General features: G+C 46.5%; 1 long non-coding RNA gene across 1 annotated transcript; it reads left to right on the top strand.

Annotated features, from left to right (window-relative positions):
• The first annotated feature begins 12,549 nt into the window (after nt 1-12,549).
• On the top strand, nt 12,550-13,278 carry LOC117184058 (uncharacterized). Its single transcript, XR_004469236.1, has 2 exons — nt 12,550-12,889; nt 13,000-13,278. It is a non-coding gene; the product is annotated as an uncharacterized lncRNA (long non-coding RNA).
• The last annotated feature ends 8,214 nt before the right edge of the window (nt 13,279-21,492 follow it).

Here is a 21,492-nt window from a genome sequence, read left to right as displayed (position 1 = left end):
TTCCGTTTCCCCTGCAGGCAATTTCTCATAGGAACCCAAAAAAATATATCCTATAAATACATACATATTTCTGTTTTTTTTGTTGTCAACTCTTAGCTTCTGCTTTTGGACAATGGACCCCAGAGGCAAAGGCAAAGCGGGCGACGGCCTATGCGGCGTATGCGTATGTTCTGAGTCCGCATTATGTATACGCACTGATGCACACCCATAGAGGGGGACAGGGAGAAAGAGAGGTATAGAGAGAGAGAGAGAGCGCCACAAAGAGAGGTCGGTCTTGATAGAAAGAGAGGATGCGACACATTTATATGGCAAACTGTTTTTAATGCTTTTAATGCGCCAAAGTGTTGTTTCATTTTCATTATTTGCACAAGCTGCCACACATTTAAATGCCAGTCCGTCCCCACCCCCCTCCACCCTCCCTCTAAAGCCCCTTTGCATGGCTCTGTGTACGAGAGTATGTGTGTGTGTGCTGTTGAGCTATAATCATAATTTCATAAAGCACATTTTCACAAAAGCTTTCAACACCCTAAACTGCATTGTAATTACAACGAAAGCGCTGGCAGTCGCCGCGACGGGCAGGGTATGTGGCAGGTTGGCAGGCAGGCAGGCCGGCAGGACGATGACTGGGGCTGGGGCTGGGGGTTGAGGGAATGTTGTGTTGCAAAGGACTGAAGGACCCAACAGAGCGCGCATTTCGTAGCGCCAACGTCAAGGAACGAAAGGATAACGATAACCAACATGTCGGTTGGTTGGTTCGTTGCTGCCACTGCCACTGCCACTGGTCGGGGGGTTCTGGGGCTCTACAGATGGGCTATGTGGGGTCTGGGTATGGCTCTTTGAGTGGGTTGAGGTTGAGGATTGGGAGCTTTCTCTGTTCGGTTCCACCTCCTCCACCTCCTTCTCCTCCTGAGTATGTGCTGCGTGTTGATTTCAACGCATAAATATTTCAAAAGGTTAAAACAAAATGGCGTCGACGCGCAATAAATGCCATTGCTATCCGTGTATGTGTAACCCTCTCTCTCTGCCTCTCTCACTATACATATATCCCTCTGTAATAAAAGTGAATTTATGCAATATTTCTGGGCCTTTGTGCAAATAACATTTGTAATTCAACGAACAGCAAACAGAAACAATCTGCGGCACAGACACCGACAAAAGTGTGTCCTCGCCGAGTGTTTGTTATGCTAATGAGATCCAAAAAGGCAACAAACCCGATCCCGATCCTATCCGTCCCGCATTGGACGCTGTTCTGAATCTATTAAATAATTATGAAAACATTTCCACGAATTTTAAATAATTACAAAAGCGAAAGAGGATCAATGTAGGGCCTAAAGGGACTAACAAATCAAAAAGCCATTAAATTGAAGTTCTATCTCGGCATATTTCCTGTATAGAACCTCTCGTTGTATTTGCCTTAGTGGCTCCATAATCACTCAAACTCTTGGCCGCACAACTTCCCGTCTTGCCGGCTCCCGACTTCCTTCCGACTTCGAAAACAGGTGCCTTCTGTGACCACAGTTGCTTGTAGTTTGTTGCTTGTCGCTTGGGGTTAAGGTCCAACACCTGTGTGTCTGCGAAAACAGAGACATTTAGTGGAAGGCACCCAAAATGCTGGCAGTGCACAGCTTAGGGAAAGCGGAAAAAAGAACAACTGCGAAAAAGCAAATATCAAAAGCAGAACAATAGCTGAGAAAACAGCTAGCCATAGCCTGCGGTGGGGTACCCACATTAACGACAGAGAAAAAAAAGGGGGAAAATCTTGAAGAGGCCTACAAATGTCATTCAAGCGCTTCGCTGCACACAGTACGAAACAGTGTAGCGGAGAAGGAGTTGGACGCAGATAAGGAGGATGGTTGGTCGCCTCAAGTGCCAATGGTTTTCCGCCGTTGGCTTTTGGTCTGGCGGAAATCCATTAGGTTTACCCCACTCTGCGCCTGCAGTTTGCATTTGTGTGCAAAGATTTCCGTTTGACATGGCACAGACCGCACCATCCCCCCATCGCCCAGCCCCCAGCCCCAGCCAGGCCCTACACAATCTCGAAAACGTTTTGCATACATTTCGATTCGATTGTTTCGGCCCGAGTCGCGGTTTATGGGCTTCGATTAGCATAAATCAAAGTTAGCCATGAGCTGGACAAACTATCGTATCTATTTCGCTTGTAAAACACACAGAGGAACTGCTTTGGAAACACCTTTCTCTTGGCCAAAGAGCGAAACCAGAAACCCATCCACAGCGAAGCAAAGCGGAGCCAAGCCAGAGCGAGCCTGATGAAAACATTAACATTATACTCGAACATTTTTTATGGCTACTTCAATTTTTGATGGTGGCTTGAGCAAGAGCTTCGGGGATACCCTAACTTAAAGGGGAGTATCATGATTTTGCGAGGGAGTACTTACAAGGAAGGGTTTTCCTAAGCCTTAAACCATTCTTCGTTCTACAAAAAAGAGCCCTTCTGTTGTTTAAATTTCTAGCAGAAAATATTTCAAGGTCCCCAAGACCTTGTCTTAAGAGCATTTGCTCTTCACCATCTTTCTGGAGGGTTATTCTCCCGCTTTGATTATTTTTTTATACACGCTCGGGAATACTTTGTTCATTTGGAGAATGCGCATGCGAGTGTACAATAAAATTTGTTAAATATTCGCTTGGAGCGCGGAGACAATCGTAAACAAAAATATACAAAAAAATCAACTAAAAAACAAAACACAACATCGGGAATAAAACACACAAAAAAATATCTTTAATGACCGATGTATTTGTGTGTTTTTTTAATTGCCGGTTTTAGGAGGGAAGTGGATGGATGATGAATTCGCGACGCCCGCATCGGTCAACCACATTTACATTTACATTTCTTTCTTTTTGTTTTTTGCTGGAAGAGACGCCAGGGGCAGGGCACCGTCACCTGTTCCGAGATCAGGAAATGCAGCCAACAAACTGACGTTCGTCAGTGTCAAAGTCAGGTCTGACATCAGACGTCGGACGTCGGACGTCGGACAGGTGACTGAGCTCCGAGCATTACAGAAATATCTTGATAACTCAATCTACAAAAATCTTAAAAGCAGTACCGGAGAGCTGGTCGAAAACGCCAACGTCATGTCAGTCGATCGGAGCGATCGTCGCGATCGTCGCGGATCATGACCAGGCAGAAATATCGACAAGAAGAAAAAGAAAAAGAGATGAAGAAATTACCACAAAGTTGCGGCCCACAAATTGGCTTGATCGATGCCGGCTTGAAGTCAATTTGCAGCAGCTTAGGCTCAGGATCCCCGTTCGATTGGCATCGGTCTGACTTTACTCACGGTCTGAGGGACAGACAGACAGACAGAAGGACACGGCTCGGGGGCTCAGCTAAATCTTTCCACTAAGTACCTTGAGATGAGCGACAAACGAACTGCGAAAGTGCTCCAGAAAAACATATGGCACACAATTATCAGAGTGACAGCGACGATGTGTTAAGAAATGCCCAAATACAAGGGGATCTAAGAGCGATGCGACTAGGGGGATACTGTGGGATATTGTGGGTGTACTTATAGAAGTACTGAGAGATCATGAATATATCTTCGACTGAGGGACTGACAACAATTCTGGCTGGACTCGGATCTTTATACGGTTTCATAGGCCAAAATCTTATAGAAATTGTTATAGATCGCTAAAGAGTACATCTTTGATTGGGTTCCATTTCAAAAGTCTCATTCAAATGATGTACTGGCTTTCCTTCTAGTACTATCCTGAGTACTATCCCAAGCATCCCAAGTTCCCAAAGAACTTCCCGATCTCCACTTCTAATACGCCCCACTTATACCCTATCTAAGTATGTTCCTGTTATAAAAACACACACAAAATGGAATATGAAAATGTAGGAGTGAAAACAACAACAAAAAATTGGAAAATCTGTGGTAACCAAAGGCCAGGGACACGGACAGGGACAGGGACAGGGACAGAGACCAGACCAGACCAGAGCAGATCCAACAGACGCCGCAGCGGCACATGGCGCCCCCTGTGCGGCATTTATCATGGGGCATCGGGTGCACTATATTTAGACGACGGGTCGGGCTAATGGATGCAACAGGAACGGTGGCAGAGAACCGATCCGCCAGTAGAGCACAGTACAGGCCACACTTTCAAATTCATATTTATTGTCTAGGCTGTGGCCTGAGTGCATTTTTATATATGGCAGTCCATTTGCTTCGACTCCAACTCCGACTCCGACACCGACTCCGGGCCAGGGCATACCAAAATAAACAATAATTGAACATGGAAGCGCAAAGGAAATCGCATTGTAGTGCAATCGAGGGCTGGGAGGGGTAGGGGGCGATAGATGGGCGGATGGGCTGTAAAATGCGTGGCATTTTAAAAGGTTCCACATTTTGGGGGTCACACACATGTGTCGGGGGCTAATTGCATTGATTAGCTGACGGCGCGTTTTGGGGCGCATCAGCAGGGGCGCAGGGCGGGGTGGGGGGTGCCTCCATAAGGTGGACTGACGCAGAGGCAAGTCAGCTGTCAGTCAAGTGGCGACATGTTTACTTGGTAGGCAGTCAAAAATCGAAAAAATAAAAACCCTTTCCAAAGAAGAAACCAAACCGAACCGAACCGATAAATACGGAAACGTTTGAGCCGTGCCGCAAATGTACACAGTCCCTCGCCAAGAAAGGAAAATACGAGTATTTCTTTGGTTGTTTGCATTCATATTTCAATATTTTCCTGGTGGTGTGGGGCGAGGGGTTATTAGAAGATGCTTGAATTCCAATCTACTGAGAGATCAAAAAAAAAGGTACGGAGAGAGAAAAAAAACCCCTGATCAAAGGTGTGCGACACGTCTCTGATCTGGCGGCCAGTGAGCAGTCGCCCAAAAGCCGTTGGCGATGCCAAATTGACATAATGTGGCGTTTAACAAATTCCCAAACAATGCACATCCATCAAGAAATTGACCGACCAGACGAGGGCTGGACAAGCGATCTTGAGAAATTGGGCTCAATGATTTTAGAGAGATTTTTATTGGAGAGAGTGGGTACAGCGGGATTGGAGGTGAAGAATGTTGGAAAAATATGATTTTAAGAGGGGTTTTGTTTATGAGCAATGATTTATTGGACTCTAAACGGGTTCTAGACTTCATAACCGAAGATCCCTACTTCTGAAGAACGACTATATCGATTATGAATTCCATTTAAACCTAAAAAAGGTGCCAGAGGAATGGCTTAAATACTAAAGTCTAAAAAAATATCTAAAAATTTGAATACCGAAAAATTATTAAGGAAACCTAAAGGATATATCGTATAGGGTCATTAAATCATAAAGTTGAGGATGGAATATGAAAATTTACTTACTTGCCCGAAAATTTGCTCCAATAATCTCCAGAAAAAACTTTGAGTAACCAACAACTGCAGCTGGAATAGATCCTCCCCGCTTTCCAGTGATCTTTTCCAGCCCTAAATCATCGAAATATTCCTTCAATTGAGTCATGCACACACACACATCCAAATAAATGGAGTCGGGAGACCCAAGAGCAAGAGGCGTATCTCTTCAAAGGGGCAGGCAGCTGCATTGGCGATCGGCATTCGATCGCATCGATAGATAAACCGAAGCCGAAGCCGAGGCCAAAGCCGAAGAAGGTGTAGAAAAAGTAAATGACATAATGCAGCATCATCATGGATGGATGGATCGATGGATCGATGGTTGGATGGTTGGTTGGACCGGAGAGATGGGTGAGAGGAGAAGATGATCAGCGGTAGACAGGGCATTAGGCTAATCGGATAGTCGGTCGGTCACCCAGACAGATATCTGGTAACGCCGAAAAAGATAAGAGCAGCAGCACAACAAAAAGTGCCGCCTTTTGTCGCCATCGTAACGCTTTTCACGCCTACTCCAGAACAGAGAGCCCAGAGCAGAGAGCCCAGAGGTTTTATACTCTCCCACTCCGATGGGTAGGTATTTGGTATATTGTATCTCTATCTAGGTGTGTGCATCTTTGTATCTACGTGTATGTATCTGCCTGTGTGTTTGCCCAGAGATGCGTTAAATGAGACCTAAGCGGCTTTTGTAGTAAGCATGGGCATGAGCACCTTAAAGACTGAATCCCAGATCCCAGCAGATCATCTCTCGTCTGAGAGCCCCCCGCAAAATGGCCGAAAGCGCCGCGCGACATCGAAGTAAATTCGATTTGCATTTGGGCCAAGGAAATCCGCGGCGGCCCGAAGGACTCTCCCCCGAACCCCGAGCCCCGAACCCACTAATGCGTTAATCACTTTTCGAAAGCGTCAATTGAATGCCGCGTGCCAGGAACTGTGCAATTTGGTAGAGCTGCCAGGGGGCCGGGGCCGGGGCCGGGGGGGTCTCAATTCGATTGGAATCATCTACAGAATCAACTGCTCTAATAAATTGTCACCCAAATGATTTGTGGATATGGTTATCCTGAGAGTGTAAGGGTCCAAGGGCTCTTGGGCGACGCCTTGCACTTGTCCCCGGCTCGATCGGCCGGCCGTGCATCCCACCCATCCGTTGCCGAATGACTGCCACGTGGCCTCGACAATTGTTGTTTATACTAACAATTTGTGAGGCAGGAAGATGAACATTTAGCTGGGATAACCCAATCCTCTGGCCATGCTTGATTGCCCGCCAATGTGGCTCTATTGTTTCTGCTACTCTTTCGAGTCACGTGACTCGACCACGTGGCCCCTGGGCCACTGATGACTGCGACCACTCCTCCCTCCTCCCTCCCCAGGAGCTCCCCAGGGGCATGTGGAGAGACACCACTGCCACTTCATCTTCCCAGGCGGTGGCAGAGGGTGGTTGCTGTTGTTGTTGTTGCAACGCTTCGTTCCGTTTTCATTATGGGGACACGTGTGTGTGCCTCAACTTCCGTGACTCCTCAGCCTACGCTCCTGTTCCTCCCGTTCCTTCTGTTTTTTCCTTTTTTTTTGGTCACTCTTTTTTCGCTCTCTTCATCGGTTAACTTCCAGGCGTTGATCCTTTGACTTTTATGCTCAACACTTTCCCCGAGGCCTGGGAAATTGTTTTCCCTCCATATTGCGCGCTTCTGTCACGCTGCGTGTCCGGCGCGTGCGACACCCTCCTTCCTTCCTGCCTTCCTCCAGTTTTTGAATCGTTTTTTATGCTGGGGCGTGTTTTGTGGCTAATATTTTCCTGTCTGTGCAATCGCATGGCAAAAATTTACTCATTAACAACTGCGGGAGGTGACGCTTATGAGGGAGTGCTAGAGGGTGGCGGGTGCAGGGTGAAGTGGCGTGTGGTTGTGGCAACAACATTTTGGGACACATGCGGTGCACTTGCAGCGCTGGCCAATGTTTATGCTGATTGAATGGGAGGCAGCATGGCACCCCGGGTCACAGGTTGCTGGGAAAATTCTGTTGATGGGAATAGCCTGCAGATCGGCGGCGGGAGGGGGGAAGGCAGCCAAATACAATTTGGCCAACTCATGGAAACTGTTTCAATTACTCGTATGTGGACGGTGCATGACTTTCTGACTTTCGGGGGCAAGAAACTGGCAAAACAGCAGGGGGATAGCTCTTATATATTAGTAGATTTAAGCTTCAAAACCCCTTCATTTCAATCTACCCTCCAGTACCCTCCATTCACAGTCCCTCTCCGTGTAATTAGGCCAAGACAACTCCATTCAAAACGTCCAAAAGATCAGCCAGCCCAAAGTCAAGAGCAACAATGACACAACAAAAGGCAACCATGGAAGGTAGGAACCATCTAGATAGGTCCTAGCAGTGCCAACCCCTTGCTTCCAACCCCTCACTGCTTTTGGCAGGGCCATAAACCATCGACGGGGACACAGGAAATGTTTGCATGCTGCGAGATAGAGACCGGAGAGCAGAGAGCACTTCCTAGACGAGCGAGTGATTTATAACTGATTACGCGCTGCGACACAGGTAGAGCCACAGTAGAGCCCCGGGAAAAAGTCCCTGACACGGAGCCAGAGGCATGCCAATGCCATGACGCAATTGACGAAACCCAGAGGAAAAGGATCGGTTCGGAACCAGCCTCGAAATGCTCAATAATGAAATGGGTGCTGCTGGCGCTGCCTCGGGCTCGCCGACGGCTTATTGCGGTTGACGTCGCTGGACGTCGCTGGACGTCGCCGGACGACGACGGCGGTGGCGTGGTGGGCGAGCGATCATTAAACGCTCATTCCTTGGCCAGATCGTTCTCTCTTTCGTGCCTTCTATGGCCGGCCTCTTGCTGGCCACCTCTCTCTTTTTGGCCCTCGTCTGCTTCTACTGCTTGTCGCGCCGCATTGATTGTGACCAATAAATACGCAATTGATTTTGGGCTTCTGGTATTGCATGGTCGCCCGCCGATCGGACTCCGTCTGAGTCTAAGGTCCCAGGTAGGACCGGGACGACCTGGTCTTATCAGCTTGGGACGCGAATTCCTGACGTGCGGACAACCTTAAGCGTTCCTTAAGCACATTAGGCCACAGACGGAGACGCGGAGACACAGAGCCAGCCAGTCTTTATGATTTATGAGAGATCTTTGCTGCTGCTGCCTGGCATTCTCTCACTCTTATCGACAGCTCTGACTTTAAGCTGCTTAACCAATCGCATTTCTCCTGCACTTTAATGCAGAGGAAAAGCCTTCCCCCACCCTCGACCCAAAGAAAGCCAGAGGAGGGAAGATGTGCGGCTTTTCCGCAAAAACGTGCATAAATTGTCTGCGGCAACAACATTAGGGCCTTGTAAGCGCATATGAATAAATTATTGACACAGACACAGTCGCACAGTCGTACAGTCGTACAGTGCGTGCAAAAAGCAAAGCAGCCATGCGACTCCTTTTGAAGTTTCTGCCCCTGTGCCATATGGTGGCTATTTTTGGTGATTAAGCAGATGATACTCCGGCAGTCGGCAGTCGGCAGTCGGCAGTCCACGGTCCGGACACACATAAAAACCGGGCAACAAGCAAAGTCCAACTCCACATACATGACTATTCGACTATTTGGTGTGTGTGCAGCGCCCCTCGTCGCCGTTGACTAGCAGAAAAAGTTCATCGTCATTTCAACGACTAGGATCATAAATTTACTAACCCCAGACCCAGACCCAGACCCACACCAGACCCCTCAAAGCCAGAGCCCAACCCAAAAGGAAACCCCCACTCGCGACGACTGCAGGAGTTTTGTTCGAGTGGAGTTTCGCTTCGGACTGAGGCTTAGAACGGCAGTATGGAAAATCCAGAAACAACTGAAATGAAAACGAACCCCCTTGGAAAAAGTTAAGACACTTTAATGGCAGTTGTAATGCCCTCATCCAAAGGGCCTTTGGGGGCTGCAGCAAGTCTATCCGGGATGAGCCAAGCCATGTGTAGGTTGGTGTGTGGCAAGTGTGGAAAGTTTCTCTGTAGGGAAAGTGTCGGAGATCGTTTTTGGGTGAACTTGTCCAAACGGTTGTGGGTTGTCGGTGATTCATTGTGGAATGGTTGCGGAAATGAAAGAGGAATTATAGTGTCTTTATAATAAGAGAATGGTAGAACAAATATTGAATGTTCCGCTCATCCGAAAGTGCTGATTGGTGCTTTGCACAAGGAATATCTTCAACGTCAGTCGCTTAAATTCAGAACGATGGAACGGCTTCCTTATCGGATATATTTGGATGTATTCTGGGGGAAGGGTTTGTATGGGAAGTCCTCTGCTTTGTAAAGAATCTACTCAATAATCAAAGACCATCTGGGAACGTTTTGTTGAAACAATTCTTGAGTGAATTGTGCCCAAAGAAAGGTCTAGAATAAGGCTCTGTATTCTCATATTTCAAATTATAATTGATCTGTATCAACTGATATTTCCTACAATTGAATATCCATTGATGGCCTTGGTTAAATTTAGCCCTGGCTTCTGTCCAGCTTCTGTTACCTTTACCAAAAACCGAGTAGCAGCTGCAAGCGACAAGATCCTCACATTAGAGCTGCTGACATGAGTCATGTATCGGAATAATTCAGGGGGCACTCCACGCCGTGGCAATCCACTTACAAAAAGGGAAACCCAAAGGCAGGGCGGGGAGGGAGGAACTGTGGCAAAGGCAAAGGCAGAGGCAAAGGCAACCCCTTCTTCTGGTTTTCGAAACAGAAAAATTATGAAGTGCCAGCGACAACAACAGGGCGGCCACTTGAAATCCATTAAATATTTGTAGAAACCAATAAAGGCCGAATGCCAATGGAATATATCCCGTACTAAAGTAAGCCACAAAAACGGCAACTGTGTGCCCCTCGAAAGGGGGAAGAATGGAAAGGGCACTGGGCATGGTACTGGGCATGGTTCTGGGGGCACTCAAAGGATAACACGCGACCGAGTTGAACGGCAGCATCAGTTCTGTTGGCACTTGGCTGAAGGATCTCTCCACGGATCGGCCTCAATGAAATCAAAAGTGTGTACATTTTTCGGGCGGTGTGAGTGCTGTGTGTGTCGAGAAGTGTGCCAGGGACAGCTGTCATCGCCACCAAAGGATACCCCAGGATATGGGATACCCTTTGGTCAGCTGCAGCTACACCGAGCATCGTGTTACAGGAGGCGCCTCCTATCTGTCACTGTGTCGAGGACAAATGTCAACATTTGTTTCATATTGCAACATTTTCTCTATAATTTTCCGCACTCTAATCTATTTACATCCCAAGGAAATCTTATCAATCAGCTGCCGGGGAGGGGGGCGGGGCAGGGATATAATCACAGAACACGTACTGATTACAGGGCTTAATATTGAATATTCCCCTGGTTTCAATTTGAGGATCAAAGCACTGGGCCATTCCTCCTTGTTGCTCCTTTTTCAGCCGTCGACTTGAGGCCATTAATCAAACTATTAGCAGTAAATTTTCTCCTCCACCCCCACGGCCACAGTCAGCCACACATAAAAGCCACCCTAAACACCCACACACACCCACTTGGACACGGGTGGGGAGGGGGACACACCCCTTTTTGGAGTGGAGTGCGAAGAGATTTCGCTCTTCATGGATAGGCGAAAATTTATTTATGGATCTCTCGTGGAACATACGCGATAATCACGATAATGCATCCTGTAATCAACTAATAAGGCTCATCTAGCCGCAAGGACACCGAAGGACACAGCCACCCCAGGACACAGGCGCCCACAGACACCCCCCGCCTGAAAATTGAATTTAACGCGCAATATTTTGTGCATTTTCCATGTTCCCGTCTCGGGTTCTCGTCGGTTATTGTTATGGACTTCTGTTCTGCCCAGCCCTGCTCTCGGGGTGTTTGCCGAAAATGCAATTCATGTGTTTTTGTGTATACAAAAGTTGAGAGTGAAATTTATGGCCATGCCGAGGCTTTCTGGCCCTCAATCGTGCCACCGAAGAGGGGTGCGCGTTGGCTGCGGCCAGCCTCATTCTGGGCCGCGTGGGGGGGTGGAGGGGAGGTACAACTAGTGTAAGTGGTAGACTGCGGGAGGGGGAAGGCAGGAGGTTACGCTATCAGCATAGAACACATGTCACGAAATGCCCACTGAGGCACTGAGCAGGAGAGATGCCACCGAATCGATCAGATCTCAGATCCCAGTCGAATGAAATATGTTGCGATATTCGATACTCTTTGATCTGGTCCTGTCCAAACACGAAACGAGTTTGTTTCGGTTGGGATTGACTTTGGATTTGAAGGGTAATGAAAGTGACTTGCACTAGACTTTGTTTATTGTTAAAACAAGTGCAGATTAGAGATGATTTAGAGGGTTTATCTGTTCAAATACAATATTCCAATTGAAAAACATTTCCCTAGCAATCATTATAGATACATTTCATCAAAATCGTGCCCCCCATCGCTCAGGTTTTCAATCAAACAAGTCTTCACATCTGTTTTTCCAGCAGAGAGACCAAAACCATATGCCCCCTATTAGCCCGGGCGTATCTCTCCAGCAAATGACGTATATCCCATAAAAGAAAACTACATTTTTCTCCCTTTCTTTGGCTCATTTCTTGTCTGTTCTGTTTCTGTTTCTTTTTATTTTATTTTATTTTTGGTCTTGTCTGGCTTACAATTTACATGAAGGTTTGGACGGGTACAAAGTCGGTTTGGTTATCAAAACGAAAATTTGTTCGCCGATAAGGCGGTACAAGGCTGCAGGGCAGAGCCCAGAGACAGAGAGGGAGACGAAGACCGACTGCAACTAGCCATAGACCTAGGTAGAGATGGCTAGAGGGAGATGTATGCAGGTTTGGATCTATTCAGATGAGCCCAAGACGCCGCCTGGCTCGAGAGGGGCAGAAATTAGGAAAGGTATTAAGATAAAATTGGGTTGGACCTGGTATGGCTGCTCGAAACACGCCTTGAAATGGCGACCTCGGTCTTCGGACCCGGGGGCAGCTGTAGAAGAAGGAGGGCTTCTCTCTGTCTCTGTGTGTGTGTGTGTGTGCGTGCCAGAGTCGATTGCATTGGCGCCATGTTTATCTAATTTGGGGACATTTATGCATGGCATTCCGCGCGGTTGTTTATAGGTTCGGTTAAACCTGCACTGATAACACACTCAAGTCCCCCCAGGGTCCGGCTCGGTCCGGTCCGGTCCGGTCCGGTCCTCTGACTCACCGCAACACAATAAAAACCCAAACAGAACCGAGAGAGGCCCAAGGCAAGGTGAAGTCCGAGTCGAGGCCTGACAATTAAGCGACCCGACGGCGTCTTGGCTTATATACATATATGGTGTATATATACGAGTATATTTCTGGTCTTTTGGTCTGGTTTTTTGAGTTGGTTTGAGTTTTTATGGAGGTACTCGAGCGAGTGAGGGACACGATTCGATTCCAAGTCATTTGGCGGCCGCTTATCTTTGGAATGTAACTTAAACTTTAAGGATTATTGCCTACAATAAATTTGCGCGACTCTTTTAAGGCTGTAAGCCAATACGTAGGACTACCTACCCCCCACAAAAACCAGGAGGTAGGGTAACCCCCACCTCGGTATCCATTGTGTTTCATCATTAGCGCTAATTAAAAGTGTATAAACTTTCACTCTCTCTCTCTCCCTCCCTGTATCCCTTTCCCTTCTAGGCATTTTGGACACGTGCCCTGGCTGCTCGATTACCTGTCTGCTAATGAGAGACCAAGACCATGGCAAAGGATTCATGGATTCATGGATTCAGGGATTCATGGCATATTGCCATCGGTATCCTCTTTGGAAGCTGTCCGTGCGTTCGCCTGTCAGTTGGCCCATGATTTATGACACATCCATTCAATGGTCAGAAGTCATAACACCCACTAAAGCCAAGCCAAGTGGAAGTCTGCTGGTGTCCAAGCACACTTCACTGACTGCCGACCTCGCGTGCACTGAGAGAAAAGCCACATAAAGTTAGAGCCACCTGAAGGATTAAAGATTAAAGATCAAAGAAAGTCCAAACGAAACTTAAGAGAAGAAATTCGTGATAAATTCTGTTAATGAATGCAGAATAGGAGGTCTATAGAGAAAAAGTAGATCTTTATATCTATATTTTTCAAGAAACAGATGTTTTCTGACACTCTTTTCTGGAACTATCATATCTTATTGGTTCTATTAGTATATTTTCCAATATTTTATAACAAAATGCTATCAAAATTCATTAAATTCTTCCTTTTTTTGTAGCTCCCACTCCCAACTGTCCTCCAATTATATCCTTCTCATGTTTCTCTCAGTGTTTCGGTTCAAAGAAATCACAACAGCCGCTGTCTGGCCACGCCCCGCATGCCACATGCCACTGCCGCTGCCACTGCCCCAATGCCAAAACGAGGAATACTCCTATCCAAGAGGCAGTCAGTCGAGCATGTCCTGATGCGATGACGGCGACACTTTTTTTTTATGCGGTTGTCAAAAATATATTTTTATTGCCACCAAAATGACAACACTTAGCCCCGAGGAGCACGACATCCCCGACAGACTTCAATCCCGGATACACCCTGATACACCCTGATACCCTAATGCCGCACTGTCTCCCTGAGGCTGTCGAGGGCTTCCTCTTTTGCGGGTGTTGACTGTTCGCTCATTCAAATCTTCCGCTTGATTAGGCGCCAATTCGCACAAAAGCTTTCCCCCGCGAGAGAGAGAGAGAGAGAGACAGAAAGAGAGAGGATGTGGGCGTTGCCGCGCCCTGCAATTATGTAATGTGTGCGTGTGTGTGTGTGTGTGTGTAGTGGGGGGAAGGTATGGGCGCCTAGGGGTTGCAATTGCTCGAACAGTGACGTTTTTGTGCCACGGCTTTAGCTTCCAGTAAATTTCACCGAATCGTTACAGTTGCCTCCTGCATTAAACCTAATGACAATATGGAGTTGATAATACTTGACGATTTTTTACTAGCCCATATGTCAAGGGTTAAACGCCCCTGACAACGCATCATCATCATCATCAGCCTCATCATCATTGCCGGAGAAAGGGTTACTCTCGATTCGAACTAGGCCTAAGCCTAAGCCTGAGCTCTGTGTGCCCTCCGGCGTCCAGCCGAAACGCTTTATCCTCCGTATTATGTTTTATGATTGCGTACAGCCTCCTCCGCCGGCGACCTGGGATCAGCATCTGTTTGGAGTCAGCCTCCCCCCCATCGAATCCCAGGCAGGGCTGGTGTGGTATCCTCCTGGCAGACCTCCTCTTTCAGCCTCTTTTTCTTTTATTGGATGCCCAAGTTTTGCTAGTCAACTTTTGCTCTGGCTCCCTTTTGGGTGCGCTACAGTCAAAGACCAACCTTTTCGGGGGATATTGGTTGTTAGGGAAGGGATGTACTAGATAGGAATAGAGAGCCTTTGACTATAGAACGAGGGATTCGGACGCTTTCAGGTTCCATCTAAAGTTCTTTTTAAAGAGTGCCTATCATGACTATCCTATACCACAACTTGGCAATCCTTAATCTTATCTGATGTAAGTACCTTCTAAAGATTTATGTTTGTGCCTAATTCAGATGTTTTCTGATTGATTCGATTGAACAAAATGAATAGGATGGTAGTTATCAAAGCCTTAAAGTATTCTTCAAAGTAGTTCCCCTCCAAAAGTTGCACAGAAGTTAAGTCTTTCGAAAAGTGTCTATCGAGCTGATGGAATTTCTTTCGACTTATGAAATTATTGACTCGACTTGTTGGAGTCCTGTATGCTGGCTGTATGCCTCTCTCCGATTTCGTAGAACCCTCTGCCTGTCGCCTAGGCCGGACCACACAATTCTTAACTTGTCCATTGTTATTGCCACCGTTGTTGTTGTTCCTGTTGCTGTGCACTTTTGTTCACCATTTTGGTTCGTGCCGTACATCTTCTTGCCACACTTCACCTCCTCTTCCAGGCCCCTCGTCAGCGCTATTTTGCTTTTTCTACTCTGCATAAATTTCCCCTTAAGAATTGTCGTAGCTCACACACACACACAGAGCCACAGAAAGAGGCAGAGGCACACACACACGCACACACACACACACAGATACAAAAGGGGCAAACAAACACACATAGACAAACAAAAGCTCTGGTGGCAGGTGCCGGCAAAAGGGTAGCAAGTGCCGGTGGTGCAGGTGGACACAGTCAGTAGATAAGGGCTGGAGGGGACAGCAGAGGGGGGGTTGGGTGAGTTGGGTGAAGGAGATTTAAGGATAGGGGTTGGAGTTGGGGTTTGTTGCGTTTTATACATTTTTTTTTGTTGGTGCCCCCCGACAACAGGCAAAGCGCTTGCCGCCATTTTTAATATGGCGCATAGCAAACACACACACACACACACACACATAGAATGTATACCCATACAGTTGCGGGCAAAATTATAGCACTGCAAACGATGCCCATTTGTGTCACTGAAGAACACAATAAAGGTGCTTTTATTTGGATATGTAATGGCTAAGTTTTATGGAATTTATAATCTGCCTAAGAGCTGCTGCATTGAAGAATTGATTGGATTATTTGGTTCAAAAAAAGGCATACAATTAACAAATTTTTGTCTGACATTTAATGAAGGATTTTTGGATATTTCCCTCTGCGGAAGGCAACAAGTTTTCTCAGTATTCCACAGTCTAAAGCTTGGAGTACCCTCTCGGAAATCTTATTAGAATATATTTCAGGATCTTAGGGGTACTTTATGGAATACCAACCAAGCTCTGAATCTTTGCATTTCCTACCTATACATGATAGGAATATTTGCATCCAATATTTCCCAACATTCGATATAATATTTCCACTCGTTACTACTGATATTCATTGGCTTATTTTCAAAAGGAAAAGACTACACTGTATTGCGAGGACTGCTACTATTTTGACCGCAACTGTGGATACTTGTAGACTTGTGTGGGTATGAGTATGCATGAGGAGAGACCTCGACTTAAAGGTACGAAAAATATAGCCTTTCTCTTGGCCCTTTTTTTTTTTTGCATTCGCCCTGTGGCTGCCTTTTTACTTTTTATGGGTTTGTGTGTGTGTGCTATACCCTCCACCCCTTAGCACCCTACTCCATCGCATCACCCTCCCCCATGGGCCATGGCTTTCTCCACTTCTTCTTCCGACTGTAACTCCTTCGGTGGCTGCCTCCTTTTTGGGATTTGCATATAAACCACTTGCAAATGTATGCGCGCGCACAAACACTCGTACACAATCGCAACACACACACACACACAAGTACACTTTTCCTATTTGCATTGCGGCACCACTAGAGCGAAAGAGAGGGTTGGACTCAAAGAGAGTTCGAGAGAGAGAGAGAGAGCAAGAGCCTTACCGTCATATAAATTTTCGATTGATATGCAAACTTAAAAGGAACCGCAAAAATTATGCTCCACTGAGCTGATGCTGATGCCGGAGCGGTGGACGTTCTATTTCTGCACTCACTGTATTTGTGGATGTGTGTGCGTGGATGTGTGGAGGGCTACACGAGAGAGGGTGGACTCAGGACTTGGGGCTTCAAGGAAATACAACCAGGGATAGCCTTGGTATAGCCAGGGATGTGGAGATAGAGCTCTAACTGAATCGATGGATGGTACTAGTAGTGTCCTTAGTATATGGAATATAATGCCTTATTGTTGCGTCTTTTGGGGAGTCTTCAAGCTAATACTCAAGCACGTATGCTGCAAGAAGCATGATAGGGTTCCTATAGATACCATTGAAAACTCTTTCTAATGATAGAAGATGTCTTGAAGGACCATCGCAATGGAAGCATCGATGCTGTGGGTGACCTTAAACCTTCAGGGATTCCAATTAGTCGCCTTTCAAGATGGCTCTCCCATACCTCTGCCACCAACTCTAAGATCAACTCTCGCCTTTAAGGACATGCCCCTGTGTACGTATCTGTACGAGTGTGTGCACAACTTGGGCATGCTATAAAAATTCAACAAGCTGCCTGCTGTCTAAGGCTGGAAGGCCACCGGAGCCAGCTTACTTCGGGCAATGGCAAATAGCTTTGGTGCCCCCTTCCAAACCGCCCCCCTGTAGCACCACCTTCTGTCTGTGGGAGGGGCTCCACAAAGCCAGAGCCAACCAGCGACCGAGCAGCCATCCAAAAACTGTGTGAGCCCTGAAGCGGCAGCCCAACTAAACCCTCTGCTTAAACATTTAACAAACTGCAGGCCAAAAGCTCGACAGGCCGCGCCGCTTGACTGACAGTTGACTGCGTTCGATGTTCGATGTTGCAATTGTTGTTGCAATTGTTGCTGTTGCTGCTGTTGCATGGGGTTTTGCATATTCGAGCTCTGACGCACACAGAAAACCAAATGAAATTTATTTTCCAATCAAATTGAAATGCAAACATGAGCAACGATTGTGCCGTGCCGCTGGAGAGACGCAGAGATGGATGGATGGATGGATGGATGGATGCATCGACTGCCACAAAATTGGAATTGAAAAAGTCATGATAACCAAAAATTGCATGCTGTGTGACTTTGAATGACAGATGAGTTTTCCTTGCGGCTGCAACGGCAACGACTAACAACTAAAACAACTAAAACAACAAAGCGTTTACAATGAAAATGTCGCGCACGCGTTTGCCAAAAACAAGAATCGAATATGAAGAAAAACACCAACAAATGACAGCTGGGAAAAGCAACAACAACAACAACAACAATGACACCTACAACAACGATTGTGGGTGGGCGCAGGACAATGCCAATGGAAACTTAATTCAAAATCAACAATAAACAAGAAAATATGAAAGGAAAACAGTTTAGAAGGAAAAATTAACTATTAAATACCCTTCAAGGAAAAGAAAAAGTCCACCTAGGGAATATAGAAAATATAGGGAATTGAAGGTCTGTTCTTGGTACTCTTCAAAGCTAAAGTTCCTCCATTGAAAACCCACCATACCCTCCACATTCAAAGGGTATCTAAAATGGCGGAAACGGAAGGAACGGAAGTTGGCAGCGCCACAAGACGTTGACGTTGACGTTGGTCGCCGTGTCGAATGGAAACTAGAACCTCTGCCGTGCCGTCCTGCATACAAAACTCGATGAATGAGGAGCCCAAACCGAACAGAAGTGAGCCAAAACCGAAACAAACTGAACCTTACAGAACCGCTCAACGTTGTGTCGACCTTTGGGTTGCCTTTTTTGTTGTTTTTTGTTGTTTTTGGTTCTGGTGTTTTGGCCTAACTGACTGACTGACTGACTGACTGCCTGGATGGCTGGCTGACTGGGCTCTGGCTGCTTCCGCTTTTTACGTTCATTGCCTCTGCCACAATTTTAATTTTCCTAATGGATATCGATCCCAGAGTCGGAGTCGTCGTCGTCGCAGCAACAACAACAACAACAACAACTGGCTGGCAAAAAGGATAATAGACTTCTTTATTGTGCATGCGACTCTATAAAAGTCAACTCCTGGACTTTGTTGTGTATACCCGTGCTCCGCCGCCAGACTATACTCTGTGTGTGTGTGGCACTGTGGGAGTGTGGCAGTGGCAGTGTGGCATTGCGGCAGTGTGGGAGTGGAAGTTTGGTGGTGGACACACACACACACACACCGACAATCGAGGCCAGACACAGAACGTTGTTGCATAAATACTTAAGCAACAACCTCACACAATAAATAATCTGCTACGTCATGCAAAAGGGAAACTCCAGCTCCATCCTTCAAAGGAGCTCCTGCAGGGGTTGGCAGACATTGAAAATTAGATTTCAACCAGGCTTAGATAACTCATTCCCCCAGTCGGAGCCACCCCCCGCCCCCGTCCCCTATCGTGTGTGTTATCCAACCGCAGCTACACGTTGCAAAATGTTTATTTGAAATTTCGTTCAACATCTGCCTGCTGGATCCGCTAAAGTGCGAAAATTAAATGAGCCACAAGTCGGAGGTAGGCAGGATCCACATCCAACCCCCCTACCATCGTTCTCCTCTGTTTGTGTAGGTGTTTTTGTCTATTTTCCTGCTTCTATTTACATAGATTTTTGCCTGGTTCTCATTTCGGGCAAATACCATCTCTGGCAGCTGCCTCTGAGAAGCAGCTTGGAAATTGCCTAAATCATCATTTTGTTCGAATTTGTGTTTATATTTGCATAGAGGATACCACAACATTCGTTGGGCACAAGGGATGGATGCTGGCGAAAGTGAATCTTGAGATTTGTTAGAGGCAGGCTTTTTAATTAGGAGGAATACAAAGGGGAGAAGTGGCAGATGATTGTGTGAATGGAGGCCACTTTTGTTGAGATAATTATATTTTGTAAAAATTACATTACATTAATAATACATGTAGGACCTGCATAGTTAACAAATCTCTTCATCTACAAATGAAGATGGGAGGAAAAGTGGGAGATTTTGGAAGTATTCGCTGGAGCTTTTCATTGAATATCATGTCTATAATATATATCCTATGGGGTTATAAAATTTGGTTCAATATATATGACCCATTTGTGTCTTCATTGAAACATATGTTCATATATAGATTTTCGTTGAACGACTATAATTCGAATGAGTTTAGTTCTTTAGGTCGTGGCGCCATGACTCGGAAAAGTAGAACCATATCCCACCCACAATTGATAGAATATGTTCCTTGGATTGGAAACGATTAGTTTGATTCTTTGAATGGATGTTTTAAGCTGGGAATTCTTCACTTGTGCATTTTGTCGATGATTTTGCTGCCATTCTTCACTATTTTCCACTTGCTTCAAACCAAAATTCCCCGTCTTCACTGTCCTGGTAATCCCAACAGTAGAGGCTCCAAGAATAGCTGGTTATTTAGGTATTTATAGTCCAATATCTTTTAAAATACATTCTATTGTTCTGGGGGGACTGGTCTTGCACCGTCCCAAGCTTTAACCATTGTACTAGATAGAAAAATATAAAGATTACTTCAGGTTTTTCTTTCCTATCGCTTGTCTTATCCCTCTAGGCTTCAAGTTACTTATTCATTATCCATACAACACCCAGGAGCTCCATTCAATTTCTTATATCTCACCCAAAAGATCCTTCTCCCCCATCCTCTATGTATTCTGGTTACCCCTTCATTAGCCACCGCCTTAGACCACCTTTTGTTTAGCGAATTAGTTGACCAGTTTATCCCATCTCTCACTCATTACCAAGTAACAATCACAATTAGAGCTATCATGGCGGCTAAGACCCTCTTCCAGGAAGAAGTTATGCCACCAACTTATACAATTAAGTCCAGAATAGAGACAGAGATAGAAAATGAACTGTCAGTTAAGCTTCAGCTGATGGAGCAGAGCCCTGATGGCTCCCAAACATAGAACCGCATTCAACGATTCCAGGAACCCCGAGATCGAGGTCCAGTCTCCCGCACAGCAAAGACAAGTCCAATTCAATTTCAATTAAAAGCGAACTATCTTGCAACCAACAAGTGGAGCACACTGCCCCCCAAATCGATGCGATTCCGACGATATCCCGGTAACCGTGTGCCGGGCGGCAGCTTGAGTGACATGTCCTAATTCTTAAGCGTTGACTTTTACCGGCATTTCAATTAACCCAATTAATGGACGGGACCTAATTAAATTTTGAATTCATGTTCATGCTACTGCACACACACCCACATCCGCAGAGCGAGAGCGAATACCCCGCACACAGATACACACAGAGAGCGAGTCCACAGACACAGATACATCAGTCAGCTGTTTCTCTGCTGGCCAGCTGTCGCTCTGCTCTGCTCGGCTCGGCTCTGGCCTGTGTGTGCAAAGGAGACGGCGCGAAAGCTTTACAGTGGCGGCGACGGCGGCGGCGGCGGGTTAATGGGGGTGGCTATTGCTGGTGGGGGGTGTGGGGTGGGTGGTGGCTCTTGGGGGGTCTGTAACAAGTATGTACTAATGTCGGCGTCTGGCTAACTGAGACACGGCTATGAATGAGTGTCCCGAACGGAGCTTGAAACTGAAGCTCGATGACCTTGATTATACAACACACACACACACACACACATACACGCGACACGACCCCATCCGACCTCTCCACCCCAGCACAGTGGCACTCCCCCTTCAACCCTGCGGAAGGAAGAGCAGCGTCAAATAAAAATGGCAAAAATAATGCCCCCAGAGAGAGAGAGAGAGAGAGAGAAAGAGAGGAAAGGTAGCTGGTGCTGGTAACTGACATTACAACAAATCATCGGGCAACAAATGTTGGCAACTGGGTGCCAAGTC

The sequence above is a fragment of the Drosophila pseudoobscura genome, chromosome 4 (assembly GCF_009870125.1).
Source record: "Drosophila pseudoobscura strain MV-25-SWS-2005 chromosome 4, UCI_Dpse_MV25, whole genome shotgun sequence".
Taxonomy (NCBI): Eukaryota; Metazoa; Arthropoda; class Insecta; order Diptera; family Drosophilidae; genus Drosophila; species Drosophila pseudoobscura.
This window is presented reverse-complemented; position numbering and strand designations above follow the sequence as displayed.